A 14,028-nucleotide genomic window follows, 5' to 3' on the forward strand; every position below is an offset into this window, starting at 1 on the left:
ATGTTTAAACGAATAAATTAAAACTATTTTTCTTTTTGAGCTTTTTTTTAATTGATTAAAAAATCAATAGATAAGAAAAGTAAGTTTTTCAGTAATTAAAACTTGCTGAACAAAATTTTGGAAAGTATCTGCAGGAATTACGCATAGCCTAATGGTTTAGAATCAATACAAGAAATCTGTTAAGCCATTTATAGTCATTAAATATCAAATCAGAGCTTTAAGAAAGCCGAAAATTTCTTTAAATAAACTTGACCGGTATCTCCCCATTACAAATAGTAGCGTGGAAATTAAGTGTCGCGTTTTCAAGGTCAATGCATTTGTTAAATTACCACAAAAACTGATCTTATAACCCTGCAACATTAAACATAATGATGGAATAGAATGGATACCGTTAGTACATAATGTCCCATATTTCCCACATAATGTCCCATATTTCCCACATAATGTCCCATATTTCCCACGTAATGTCCCATATTTCCCACATAATGTCCCATATTTCCCACATAATGTCTCATATTTCCCACATAATGTCCCATATTTCCCAACCGTGTTTTTAACAATTAATAACGCAATTCAATTTCGGAGTTGTGAGGATACAGTTATATAATTCTGTAAATGTCCTTTTTTGCTACCAAATGGGACGATAAAAGCGAATGAAAACATTGACCATCTTACCCCAACCTACTAAATTCTGATCTAAATGCATCAGAACATTTTACGTTAATCAATGCAATTCACATAACGGGCAGTCTAAACGATAAGCTTTGCGGTATGTGTCTGCTTGCTATAAATACTATCTATACCCCAATACCAGAAAGCACAATTACAAACAGTAAACGGACTCTAAATAATAACAACACTGCACAAAGACACGTCATCTCTACTCTTATTACTCAAATTATAAATCTCATTTAACTAAATAGCCTCCATAATGTAGAACAGAAATAGGACTTAAAACACAGTATTACTGGAGCATATCAAACACACAGTGCTCTGCATATAAGTATATGGTTTATGCTAATCCTTACAACGATAAACAACCCGTTTTTTCTTTGGTTACGTCATAACTGTGGGGAAAATGCTGCTTTCTTTGGCATAGATGGTGCATGCAAGCTTTTGTGGTTACGTGGTCTTTACATACTGAGCACATAGGCACTATACAATCAATATAGCTAAGGCGCTCGTATATGGAACATTGTAAACAAGTCGTGGGCTAGATATTAGGTCCCATGTCACCTCGTATATCATTTTAATGAACTATAGCGAAAACAATTGGAATTAATAATAGCTTTTTATCTATTAATGAGATCGACCCATTTTGTGCCACTTTTACGAGAGCTGTTGTGTAATCTAAATACCTCGGACAAAAAGTCGTAAATTTTACTCGAAAGCCACGCGTAATTTAGCGCGGAGCGAATTAAACACATACACTGTGCTTTAAACGCCGTTTATTCACTACCGTTGTCGTAAAACCTGTCCAAACTAGAACGGTTCTATCTCACAATTTACAGTGACACATGCCGCGGGTGTGCCGCCAAAAGACAATTAAAGAACAATAGCCGAGACAATTGTGATTATCGCGCAACAGTTGTCACTTGCAGCAGCAAGTGTATCGCATCCGTTTCGGCGTTGCCTTCATGCCATTGTGTCCCATACCGCGCGTGTTTTGCGAACTACCTTCTAAAATGTACAGCGGCGAAGATCGGCACACCAAAAGCGTGAAACCGATATAATGAATAAAATATACAAGTGATTATGGCAAAGATTAGACAGTGTAATTAAGAGGGAACATGAAAGTTTCCCGGCTCTTGGGAGGTGTACAGTGGTTCAAAAAACATAGATAAGATTGACTTGGCCCTAAAAAAACATATAGATATTTATTGACTTCTCTATTAATTTTTAGATGGAATTCGACACGTTACTGCTATTTTTCGAGTTACTGCCTTTTAGTTCTTAAGCGTTAAAGGAAACACATATTAGTCGATTTATAGTACTGTGAAACAGGATGGGTAGTAATAGAAAATATTATCCCATGTTTTACCTGGAGTAAGAAAAAAAAACAATAACCGATTATCTATGTTGGGAGAAACCTTGATGTTCAAAGTTTATTTAAAATAATAGAAATACTATTAACCAGCACTGCAGCGCTGCGACGCGCGCAGATTAAATAAATAAATAAATCGCATTCAAAATTTATGTTGCTTATATGCGCGGTCGAATATGCTTAAATATTATTTCTAGGAGTCGGGGTTTAGATTTTAAAACATACCGAAGCGACCATGGCTTTAAATTTAATATTTAATGGTCTGCAATGCGATGGCGAATACCGGACTGACTGTATATATACGTATATTTAGGCTGGGGTGAGATGGTTTATCATTGGGGTAAGATGGTTCCTTTTCCCTGTATGTTGTTGGTTGGGTAAAATGAGTATGTTTTTCTCCTTTATCGTCCCATTTGGTAGGAAACGACCACGCTTACAGAATTCTTATGACCGTATCATACCGACTAAATATCGTTAATTATTTGTTAAAAACATGATTGGAAAATACGGGATACCATGTGCTAACGGCATCCATCTTACCCCATAGTACTATATATATATATAAATATGAGAATGTAAACGTAATTTCGAATTGGGGGGGTGTCGTACTTCGAACCAAGAAACCTGACACCAAGTTGGCATATAAACGAGGCTGCCAGCTGCACTGATGACTTCAATTACACGTTTAGCCAATTAATTACATTTTCAATGTATGTTGAACTAGCCTACTGGATTATGTTATACACCGCGCCTTTAAATACGGTATGTATTATAGACAGGGGTAAGGGGGAACCGTTAGCGCATAATATCTCATACTTTCTAATCGTTTTTAACAATTAACAAAAATAGTCTTTGTTTTTTTAGCCGACCTAATCTGTTTAAAAAGTTTCGAAAATATAAAACTTTAATATTCTATAGCGTTTCACAATTTTACCTGAAACGAAAAGTCATAACTTTTTTTATGTTTTACGTCATAAGCCCTCGATTCAGCATGCATTATTGAACCATTGTTACAATGATGGATTGTGTTTTAACTATGACATCATAAAGAAGCTATCTCTATTTTATGACGTCAAACAAAAATTGCGCTTCTCTCGAAATGTGAACCTTTACTAGAATGGCCATAATAAAAACACGATTAGTCGTTAAAATAAATGACTTGTAAGGCAGTAAATTCGTTCATTAAGTAAAGGTCAACATGACATATTAGTTATATTATATTACGAGACACGAATGCGCCTTAATTAGGGTCAAATCGAATATAAAACTTATTCAATACGAAGGACAATATATCGTTTCGGTTAACCCTGTCGAGTTATAACATGGACAACAACATCAACGCAGAATGCAATTTATACACCTCAAGCTCGCTGTCGAGTTATAACAGCGGTGTTTTCTTATACACTAGTCACACATGGTATATTTAACTATTTATAAACCTCATGCTCACTGTAAAGTTATAACATGGGTGTCTTCTTATGCACCAAACACACATAACGTATCCATAGAATCTGAGGCGTGGTGTAACATTTATTTTACACAACAGAAAGAGCTAAACACGGAAAACGCCATACCATAATTAGACATTAGTTTGGACACGAGAAAACGAGCAACTTGTTATTTACACATTTGGCGTTAATGCATTCAGCCATATAGTTGTATACTGATATCTGAAGGTATAATGTGCCATCAGATATAATGTACACACGTTTTATGGAGCATCTTTTCACAGTTCCTAATACAAGTCATTTATCATTGTCAGAATCTTAGACTGTCTCGCTCAGTAGTGCTGAGAGAGCATACGAAAGCTAAAACTGAGTTTCAGTAGCATAGCGGGGGGTAGGAGTTGAGAAAAGTCGCATATTTTAATGGTTACGTGATTTGTCTAACTGATGTTATTTATGGGTGCTGGGTAAATGCACTTTATTAACTGAGAACTATAAGAATAACATTGGATGAAATATTATTCCGTTTAATAACAGTTATAAAAACTTTGGTGAATCGAAAAAATATTAAATATAAAATGTTTACCTAGTGCTAAAAACGGTATGTTTATGTAGTTTATTTTAATTTGTGATACTAAACTAATTTTGATTGTTAAAATATGTCTATATTTTACTTTAAGTTTAAGTTTAGATAATAAACTTTTACGAAATGCTAAATCAATACGTTTTCTATGTGTATTTGTAAGAGGTCTTTTTACTTTGAAGTTCACAGGTGTCGTTTGGTAAGCAAAGCGCAGAAGTACTTAGATGTCATTAATTAGTTGTTTGGTGTAAACAGTATAAGTGAAGTGTTCAATCAACATAATCGTCTTCTTGTTTAGGGTACAGTTACTACGCGTGTATTTAGAATGGTACAGTGTTTATATCATCCACCCAAAAGCTTGTATAAAATGTTGACGCAAATAACTTAAAACAGATCGCCTTTTCTTGCGTGTTTACTGTTAACTGTATACGGTGTACAGCCTGCCCCTTGCTTTTGTTCTATTGTCGCCCAGTGTTGCCAGATAGATTTCTCGCACAATGCTTTTGTATTGTGTGTTTCGAGCGCAAACAGATTTAGGAAACATTTTTCACGGACCAACCGCCAAGCGCAGTATCTCATTACAGCTTTAAAACAGGCGAGGTTTTTAGTTCCGCAGTAACCCTATACCTACTTATGTGAACGTACCTGTTTCGGTAGAAACTCTTTTAAACCAAACGCGGTATCAGTAACCGCACAGAAACCTGTAGTCAGCAGCGTATAACGTAGAACACCACAACGTGTTGACAGTTGTTTATTTGCCTTTAGATTAAATCAGAATTTTTCGGTTTCAGGAAAATTTTAACAGCTGCGAAAAGAGCGCGTAGATATATCAGTTATCGAATCCGACTTCAAAGGTTTTTACTGACAGTTGTTTTACATTGTTCAATTACAGAAAGGTATTCGTTTTATCTATTGTTGAGCAACGAAGCAAGTCGTTCTCATGAGATTTAGATAATGGTACATTGTTTTATGGCGGACGACTCTCTCGGCACACGGCGGAACTCAGCTTGTGAGAAATGAATTCTGTCAGAATTTCAACGCTTGTTGTACGCAGGACGACGTGTTAGGGGTTACTATAGTACGTTGGGTCTTATGCCCGGACTTTTGTTTTGGTTCTTATGGTGCGCAGTCTATATAATGCGTTAGTGGTCTTATGCATATGTTATACAGTGCGCTATGTATTACACGTCTATACGATACGGAGTTTGGTTTTATATATTAGGTTTTATACATATGTATTACACGTCTAGTACGGTACGAAGTTTTGTTTTATATATTGGGTTTTATACATATGTATTACACGTCTATACGATACGGAGTTTTGTTTTATATATTAGGTTTTATACATATGTTATACGATAGTATTGCTTGCGTGCAAAAAAATCATAAATTCATGTCAGTATTGCAACGACTGCAGTTGCCCCGTCAAGCGAGGATAAACATCTATTCGTTGCACCGGTTTAAAAATACACCGCCTAAAATTTAGATAATATATTTCGATATTCATCATTTTTGCGCTAAATCAACCTTAAATGAAATATCTTGCTTGTTTATTTTGCGCTCGGAAGTTTTAAAAGATTTGTGACGTAGGTGTTCAGTGGAGCGTAACCAAACTTCCGCGTCGTTTTGCGTAAAATGCTTCAAACCGGGTGTATGGTAACGCATGGGTGCACGCGGGAAACGAAAAAATCAGGGGGGACTTTGAAAAAACGCTTTTTTTTTTTTTTTCGGGCCCCCCAAAAAAAAAATGGCTATCAGTATGCTAAAGCATCCGTATATGATGGTAAAGCGGTATACTCTTTGCTGGCAGCGAGTCCGTTATTAAATAAATCTGCTTTATTGGAGATTACTGTTGCGTATGTTATAGTATGCAAGCAATGTAAAGTTGTCAGTTAAAGAGAGATATTCGTTGCTAGTAAAGTATAAACAATACATCTGCTATGTATTCTACAACATGGCGATTCCCAGTGCGCGTTCAAAACTATGTTAGTGGTATTATAGACTCATCTTACCCCACAGTACTATATGGTACTATGGTAGGGTGGGGAATATGGGACATGGACAGTTGTAAATTGTTTGAAACACGATCAGGATATTCGGATGTTATGTGCTAAAGGTGAACCATCTTCCCCCCACCCTACTATATATTAAAGATAATATCGTTTGTTTAAACAATTTTTATATTTTCAAGTTGTTCCCAATTAGTTGAACATAAATACAGGTTAAAAGTTTGCTCTAATTTTAGTTTACAGTTGTTCGTATTAACAGTAATCGAGACGTATAAACAGGAATATGAATTCAAAACGCCTGCAGCCATTTTAATTTCCTATACGCAACGATATACAACATCGGCGCCATGTAACATAACACAGACGGACATTTTGCTATCGGTATTTAAAATTCCATCTAGTATAGGCTTAGATACGAAATGCCTAACGGACAAAATCAAGTATACATCCAACCGAATGAATTGTATTCGGTTGGATGTATATCTTGCCTAAATTGACTTTGGCTACTGGTATTTAAAATTCAGTCTTTATATTGACTTGGTCTAACCGTTTTTAAATCGCTACGAAATATGTAACAAAAATTACGTTCAGTGAATTTTCTTGTGTTAGACATCTAATTCGCCTAAAATGGCATCATCAGCCTCTTATCAATTAGATTTTTCCGTTATTTTTGTAATGCGATTTTCGAGCGACAGTATTGGGAATTACAATTAGATCAAAGCATTCGACATTTCCCAATTAGGCGATGACGTCATCATGTGTGACGTCATGTGCGTGCAAAACGAGAACACCACATGCTTGGCAACGAAGCAAGGCAGAACGTGTAAAGTAGAACTTTGCGCAATAGTCTAAAAATGTCGTAATTTATACGAAGTTCCAAGTCGTTCGTATACTGGGGTAAGATGGGACAGGTGTTCGTTCGCTTTTATCGTCCCATTTGGTAGTAAACAAAGAATGTTTACAGAATTAGATAACCGTACCCTCACGGCTCTAAACAGCGTTGTTGATTGTTAAAACAGGATTGGGAAATGTGGAATATTTTGTGCGAATGGCAGAGTTGCTAAGATATTCAGAATTTTTCGTTTTGTCAATGCGAAAAGAATTCGACCATGTATTAATAGGATTATTTAAAATCGATGATTTTATCTTACGTCACAGTAGCTGTGACGTCATAATCGTGTCATTCGAAAGTTTGTAACTCATGTTGGTGAGACAACTGTGAAGTAGTTTGGAGTATGTTTAACAAGTTTTCAAACGTGTCTGAACTTTACAAAACGTACCAGCGGTTCTTAACCGTATCCTAATTTAGTAAGGGGGTTTTGACAGATTGTAGGGCTTCAGTTTTAGTTTATACTGGCTATTATTTTGTGTTACTGTTCAAAATATCAGCAATAAATTGATCTGCCAAACCTTGACAATATTTTCCATTTAAATATGAAAGTTGGTTTTGGCAGTCTATTTTTATTAAATTATCCTTTTAAAACTGCGCAGATTTGCCTTTTTAATACCAATAGTATATATATAGTAGGGTGGGGGGGAAGATGGGACACCTTTTTATTTTCTTGTTTCCTCCCATTTGGTAGTAAAAACATTCAGAGAATTATAAAACTTTATCCCCATGACTCCCATAGACCTTTGGTAATCGTTTGTAAAACGATCAGGATATTTAGATATTATGTGCTACAGGTGTCCCATCTTCCCCTATCCTACTATTAACTAAAATAGTTTTCAATGGGAAACTCGAAAGAGATAGTCCTACGGTTAAGATCAGCTGTATAACCGTGCCAAAAGTGTGTTTTTCTCACGACTTTAAAAATTAGCGGAAACGTGTGTAATTATATTTTGTACACCATCTAATTGACTCACGGTCGAGTTCATTCCAAGTTTAAATTTACTGTTCTTTAGTACGAAACAACAGAGTGTATGACGTAATAATCCAACCTACTGTAAAGTAATTTTCTCATAACCCTTATCGAGTGGATGTATTCAATTAGTAACGCATTTGTTTGATCTAGGATTAAAACGTTCTTGTTATGAATGGCTGGCGTCGCTGACTTGGCTAACGGTATGCCCCATTGTGGGTGTATGTAGGGGCCATGCGTATAAGGTGATATTCGCTCTACATAGTTAGGAAACCGTTCGCTTTCATTTGACCGTGCCCGTTCAAGGACTTTTCGAATGGATTTTGTATTTGGGGGTCAATAGTCCTACGGAAGGGCTTGTCTTACACGCGATTTAGTACGCAGGTAGTTAGCATTTAGTCTGCTATGCAGAAATAGGATATTGCAGGAAAAGATTGGTTTAAAAAGCTATTTAAATTATATAGTATTGTGGGGAAGACGGGACACTTTTAGCACATATTATCCAAATAGCTTGATCGTGTTTTTAACAATTAACAACGGTTTTTGGGAGTCGTGAGGATACAGTTTTATAATTCATTGAATATTCTTTGTTTACTACCAAATGGGACGAGAAAATAGAATGAAATGTGTCCCATCTTCTCCTACCCTACTATATGAAACAAATATTTTAGGGAGATTTTTCTAGGTTTAATTAAGTATTTTTGGAGTATTTTGGACTCGCATAGTCTAAGAAGATTTTGGCTGGGTTTCCTACACGGATAACTTATAAATAATAGAACACGCACGCAGTGTACAATACGGGCGCTTAATTAATGCCGTTGATTCTATTTTATTTAATCTCTTTAAACTTGTGCGAGGGCGTCGTATATCGAACCGGTTTCACTCCAGTCCTAAAATTCGATTTTAACGGCCCGCTTCGAACTTGCCAATTATTTCAGGCACTCGAAAGGCATAGCAACGGTTCTTCTTTACCGCTAAAGGACACTTATGCTTTGCGTGCCAGGACAAGACTGTAGGAGGCGTTTTAAGGTTTTTTGGGTGTCTTATTGTTATACGATCTTATACTGTAGCAGATACAATTCAGGGTTATTTTAGACAGCAATTTTTGTAGCAGGGAAAATTTAGGTAAGAGTTTTCGATATAATTTGGATTCTGATTACTTTGTTACAAGGTTAATGAAACAGAACGCCTGTGTTATAATGACTGTCGTTGCCGCGCCACGTGAGGATAAATAGGTTACATTCATTCAGTTAATTGTAATAGGAGGTACAGTATCATAGCAGTATATCAGCCGAAGAAGTAGCCAGAAAATTACACAAAGTTGTGAGCTTTATAGTCGGCAATTTTCTGCTAGCAGTTTTGGCATCATTTGGTTTAGGTATTTATAATTTTAAAAGTGGACACGAAATTTGATATTTCTGTGTGCTTTGTAGCTAAGTATAGGCTGTATTCATTTCCTTATCAGCGAAAAGTTTATCTAAAAGTCCTACACAGGTGGTTCCACCGCACTTTACGAAACGTTTCAGGACACTACTTGAGTGCTTTCTGGCCGCTTTAAAGTAAAAATGTTTGTTTAGAAACCTGTGGCGCTCGCATATGCCCAAATGACGTGTTCAGTTCGGTATATAGACCATAAGCGGATTTGTTGTAACTAAGAGTATTAGAACTTATGGGAGTATTACTGTGCAACTGTGGCGAGGTATTATTGCAGTAAGGTTCACGGCTAGTTTAGAAGGCTAGTTCAAGGCGATGTGTTGCATTTTTGTTTGAAAACAATAACAAACACCCACGGTGTGTTTAAGGTAGAACAGGTTTTAGATGTCGTGTCAAAAGCAAGGTTTCTGGGTTCGCGAAATGAATTTCAACAGCAAGTCAGTACAGAACAAGTTATTTTACCGGATTGAAAGGACCTACACAAGCTTAATATAGTATGCTCAAAGGAATTCAGCAGAAGTTTTCAGATATAGTAGGTTGGGGTAAACTGGACACCTTTAGCGCATAATATCCCGTATTTCCTAAGTGTGTTTTTAACAATTAACAACGGTCTTTTGAGTTGTGAGGATACGGTTTTATAATTATTTGAATGTTTTTTGTTTACTACCAAATGGAACGATAAATAGTGAAAACATGGACCAGGTTCCCATGAACCTACTATAGAAATAGCAAAATATAGGTAATTTAAGGCAGTACGAGTTTCTAAGTCAGTTTCAGAAAAAAACGATAGCCGTTCTAACCACAAACGAACGGAAGCACTTAAAATACCAAAGTAAGAAACAGAATATCCAAAACCAAATAGAAAAGTAAGATTTTAATAACTGTTTTAAGTCAAAATATGATCATAGATTCAACAATATAAAAACGTCAATCAAACTGGATTAATTCAATCTCCGTCCTCTACCATTGTGGGTGTAAGAAAGCATTATTCATTCGAACCGAGGCCCATACAAGTTAGCTAGACCCGAACGTGACAAAGGGCTTATGAACGTATTCTGTTATTTTTATAGCAAGTATATATCGGCGTATGACAGTACAATTGAAATGCGCCTTTCACGAGAAACGGTACGCAACGAAAACATATTGTGTGGCGTAGATTAATTAAATTTACCAGATTCTTGCGAAACTGTTATACGATATGATGCGTTTAGTTTTAAACAGATAGTGTTATATGATATAACGTATTGTCGATTTGTGCTTAATTTTGTCTTTTGTTTCGTGTTTCCAGTTACATTTATACACGTGGTAACTCTAACTCGTAAGCGGGCACGAGGTGCAAGAAACATAACAGTGCTATAACAATTGACGTTGCACCGCCACACAAAGGACGGATATAGGTTACATTCAGTCATTTCATTTCTGCGTTATAACGACTGTCGTTGCCCCGCCACACGACTACGGATAAGTTACATCCATTTATTCATTTAATACGGATTGTCCAGCAATACCATTGTGTCATCACAATTAATTTCTTATGACGCGCATGCGATCTGTCTAATAAGGAAGTGACCCCTATTGAGCAGTTGTGACGACACGTGTTGGATTTGGTAGGAAGCGAAATATCGATAATATCTACATTTGGGTTGTTTGGACAGTTGGATTTAAGTACTGTGGGGCAAGATGGGCAGAAGTTAATATCCCATGTTTGCCCCATTTCTTGATCGTGTTTTTAACAATTAATGACGTTTTAGAGGCGTGAATGTATAGTACCATGGGGTACGATGGGTACCGTTAGCAAATAACATCCCATATTTCCTGATCGTGATTTAACAATTAACAACGCTCTTAGGGTCGTTAGATAATACAGTATATAATTTTGAAAATTATTCTTTGTTTACTAAATCGGGATAAAAGAGGATGAAAAGCATGAACCGGCTTACCCTGAACTATATAATAGCTCTGGGTTTTGACAGCGAATCAGGATACCGGAATTTTTAATCGATTTTAGCGAGAAATCGTTCGGGAGTTGTCTTTTACATTCCCAGGGACATAATCAACGTTTATCACGTCACAAACGGTCCCTATGATGTCATAAAGCTGCGTGGTACATCTGGAATATAGCAGAGTGCCGCTGTGAGCGCTGAGCGGCGCTAATTGGTGGATAGAGCTACTTAATTCCCGGAGGTCGCCCATTTGCCCGCTATGTCTTACGCAGTGTGGTAACGGATACGAAACAGGCGTTTTATACACTGCGCTATGGACCGTCTGAGACTAAACGACGATTTTTTTTGACGACTTGGAATTTTTGTTGTGCTGTTACGTATTCTGTGCTCTATTCGAGCAGGATATTTATACATTCCGTTACATACTGCATTTGCTGGAGTACTTTTCTATATGGACGAGGTTCTACACCTACATCCTGTTACGCAGTGGGACCTGGGATTTAGGCCAGAATTGGCCCATTACCCCCAAAAGTATGAAATTAAAACCAAATTTCGATGTAATGTTGCGTAATTCGTGCTCTGTCGCCCCGTGTGGTTAAGTTTTGGCCTCGTTTTCGTTTGCTTACAAGCAATTGGCGTCTTCGTGTTGCTTTTATGGTGGCAATAATGGAGCAATACTTTAGGTGGTATTTGCCCTGGGATTACGTCAAATTATTTGCCATGTGTTCGAGAAACGAAAAAGAATTTCAATGGACAAGTGGAAGACGGTTTGAAATATCGATCGACTTAAAATTCTGTGGCGACGAAATTCCTATAAGGACGTGGGGTGACGTTTTTTAGAGTCGTTGGCGCGAAACTAAATGCTTTGACCCTTCTGTCTTAAACAGACTGAATGTTATGGCCTCTCTTTACCTGTTCAAATACGATTAGTACAGACTGGACGTGTACCTTATGAGCACAGGGACACGGACAGGCGCATGGGGTCCTGTCAAGGTGCACGAATTACAACAAAGGCGACCGAACTTCGAGACAGGAGCGCTAAACAAACTTTTGGCATGGCGAAAGTCGGCCGTTGTTGAAATGGGGTTACTTGAACAGGCTGGTCGTTTAGAATGAGGAGGGAGAGGGAAAGAGAATGAAAGAGAACAGCGCGGAGGAGAATAAAAGAAACAAAGAAAGGATTATAGGAGCGTGCGTGCCAGCATGACTAATTAAAGTGCGAATAAAGGAAGAAATGCGGGTAGTTCTTATATCACGGTCGTGTCAGTCTTAAGCATTCATGGTCGTAGCATCTGAATTCATTATGTAGCATGGCAGCCAGCTGCAAATGTCATGACTTAGTGTAGTCAATATAAATGCAGGACAGCCAAGAGATGTATGGTTTGAAAATGTACAGCCGGCGTTCTTATATGCAGTAGCAACAAAACACGGAGTCGGTTGGGGTAAGATGGTTCAGGTTTTCAATCGCTTTTAACGCGCCATTTGGTAGTAAACAAAGAATATTTACAGAATTATATAACCGTACCCTCACCACTCTCAAGAAGCGTTGTTAATTGTCTAAAATACGATGAGGAAAATGGGATATTATGTTCTATAACGGTGGCTATCTTTACCCACAGTACTATATATGCAGAAACGAAGCTAGAAGTGGATTTTTATCATGTTAAACACAGTGTGCGTTACAGTCAACCAGGTTTAAGTTTACCAACAGTTGTTTATGCGTTGTAGTCGAATTAAAAGCAAAAGGTAAATCCGAACACGATGTTATATTTGAAATCAATCCTAAAACGTCAATAGTACAGACTTGAGGCCAATAGGCTGAAACAAGTCCGTTTTCGTGTTTTGATTCTATTAACATTAAAATAATCGGCGAAATGTATCATGTTATGCCAAGCTCATATTACCAACATGAAAGTTGTACACAACTTAAGATAAACATAATAGTTAAGTGAACTGCTGCTAATTTAAACTTTACAAAATACATTTCCTTGCGTAGTTTTAACCGTAGCGTGTTTTAAGACTGTCGTTTTGTTGCTAATTTGCCATTTGATATTCGCTATCTTATTCTAAAAGATAGATAAACAATTATGAAACATAAACTGCAACACACATATACTTGTGTTGGAGTTAAGACCGAAGTGGGTTAATATATAATAACTCCCAAAATATATTTTTAATTCCTATGAACATCTTATGCAGTTGAACACCAGAGCAACACCAGAGCATATACCAGAGCATATGATCGATTTTTAGGCGCTGTAACTTGAAATAACACGCTGGCTTAGTGGCAGAATATAGATTATCGCTATGGGATAGAATAAGCTAATCAATGTAGGATGAAAGCACGTCGTGTATGAAAATATTAAAGACAGAATATATATAGCGATTTCTAACAGTATATGAGCACATCCCTGTGTTTATAAGCGTGCATTCATAATACAGGGCATTAATATATAAAACGTATAGACTGGAATAAAAACGAAACCGGCTACATATATACATGTATTTATGTACAGTACGGTGGGGGAAGATGGGACACTTTTAGCACATATCCAAATATCCTGGTCCTGTTTTTAACAATAAACAACGGTCTCTGGGGGTCGTGGAGATACGGTTTTATAATTCTTTAAATGTTCTTTATTTACTACCAAATGAGATTAAAAAAATGAATAAGAAGGTGTCCCATCTTCCCCCACCCTACTATATAC

At 36.9% G+C, this 14,028-nt stretch overlaps 1 protein-coding gene across 1 annotated transcript in view; it reads right to left on the bottom strand.

Moving 5' to 3' along the window:
* LOC100179250 (nostrin) overlaps positions 1 to 14,028 on the bottom strand; it is a 63,877-nt gene that overhangs the window by 29,683 nt on the left and 20,166 nt on the right. The window lies entirely within an intron of this gene.

This window comes from Ciona intestinalis, chromosome 6 (assembly GCF_000224145.3).
Source record: "Ciona intestinalis chromosome 6, KH, whole genome shotgun sequence".
NCBI lineage: Eukaryota > Metazoa > Chordata > Ascidiacea > Phlebobranchia > Cionidae > Ciona > Ciona intestinalis.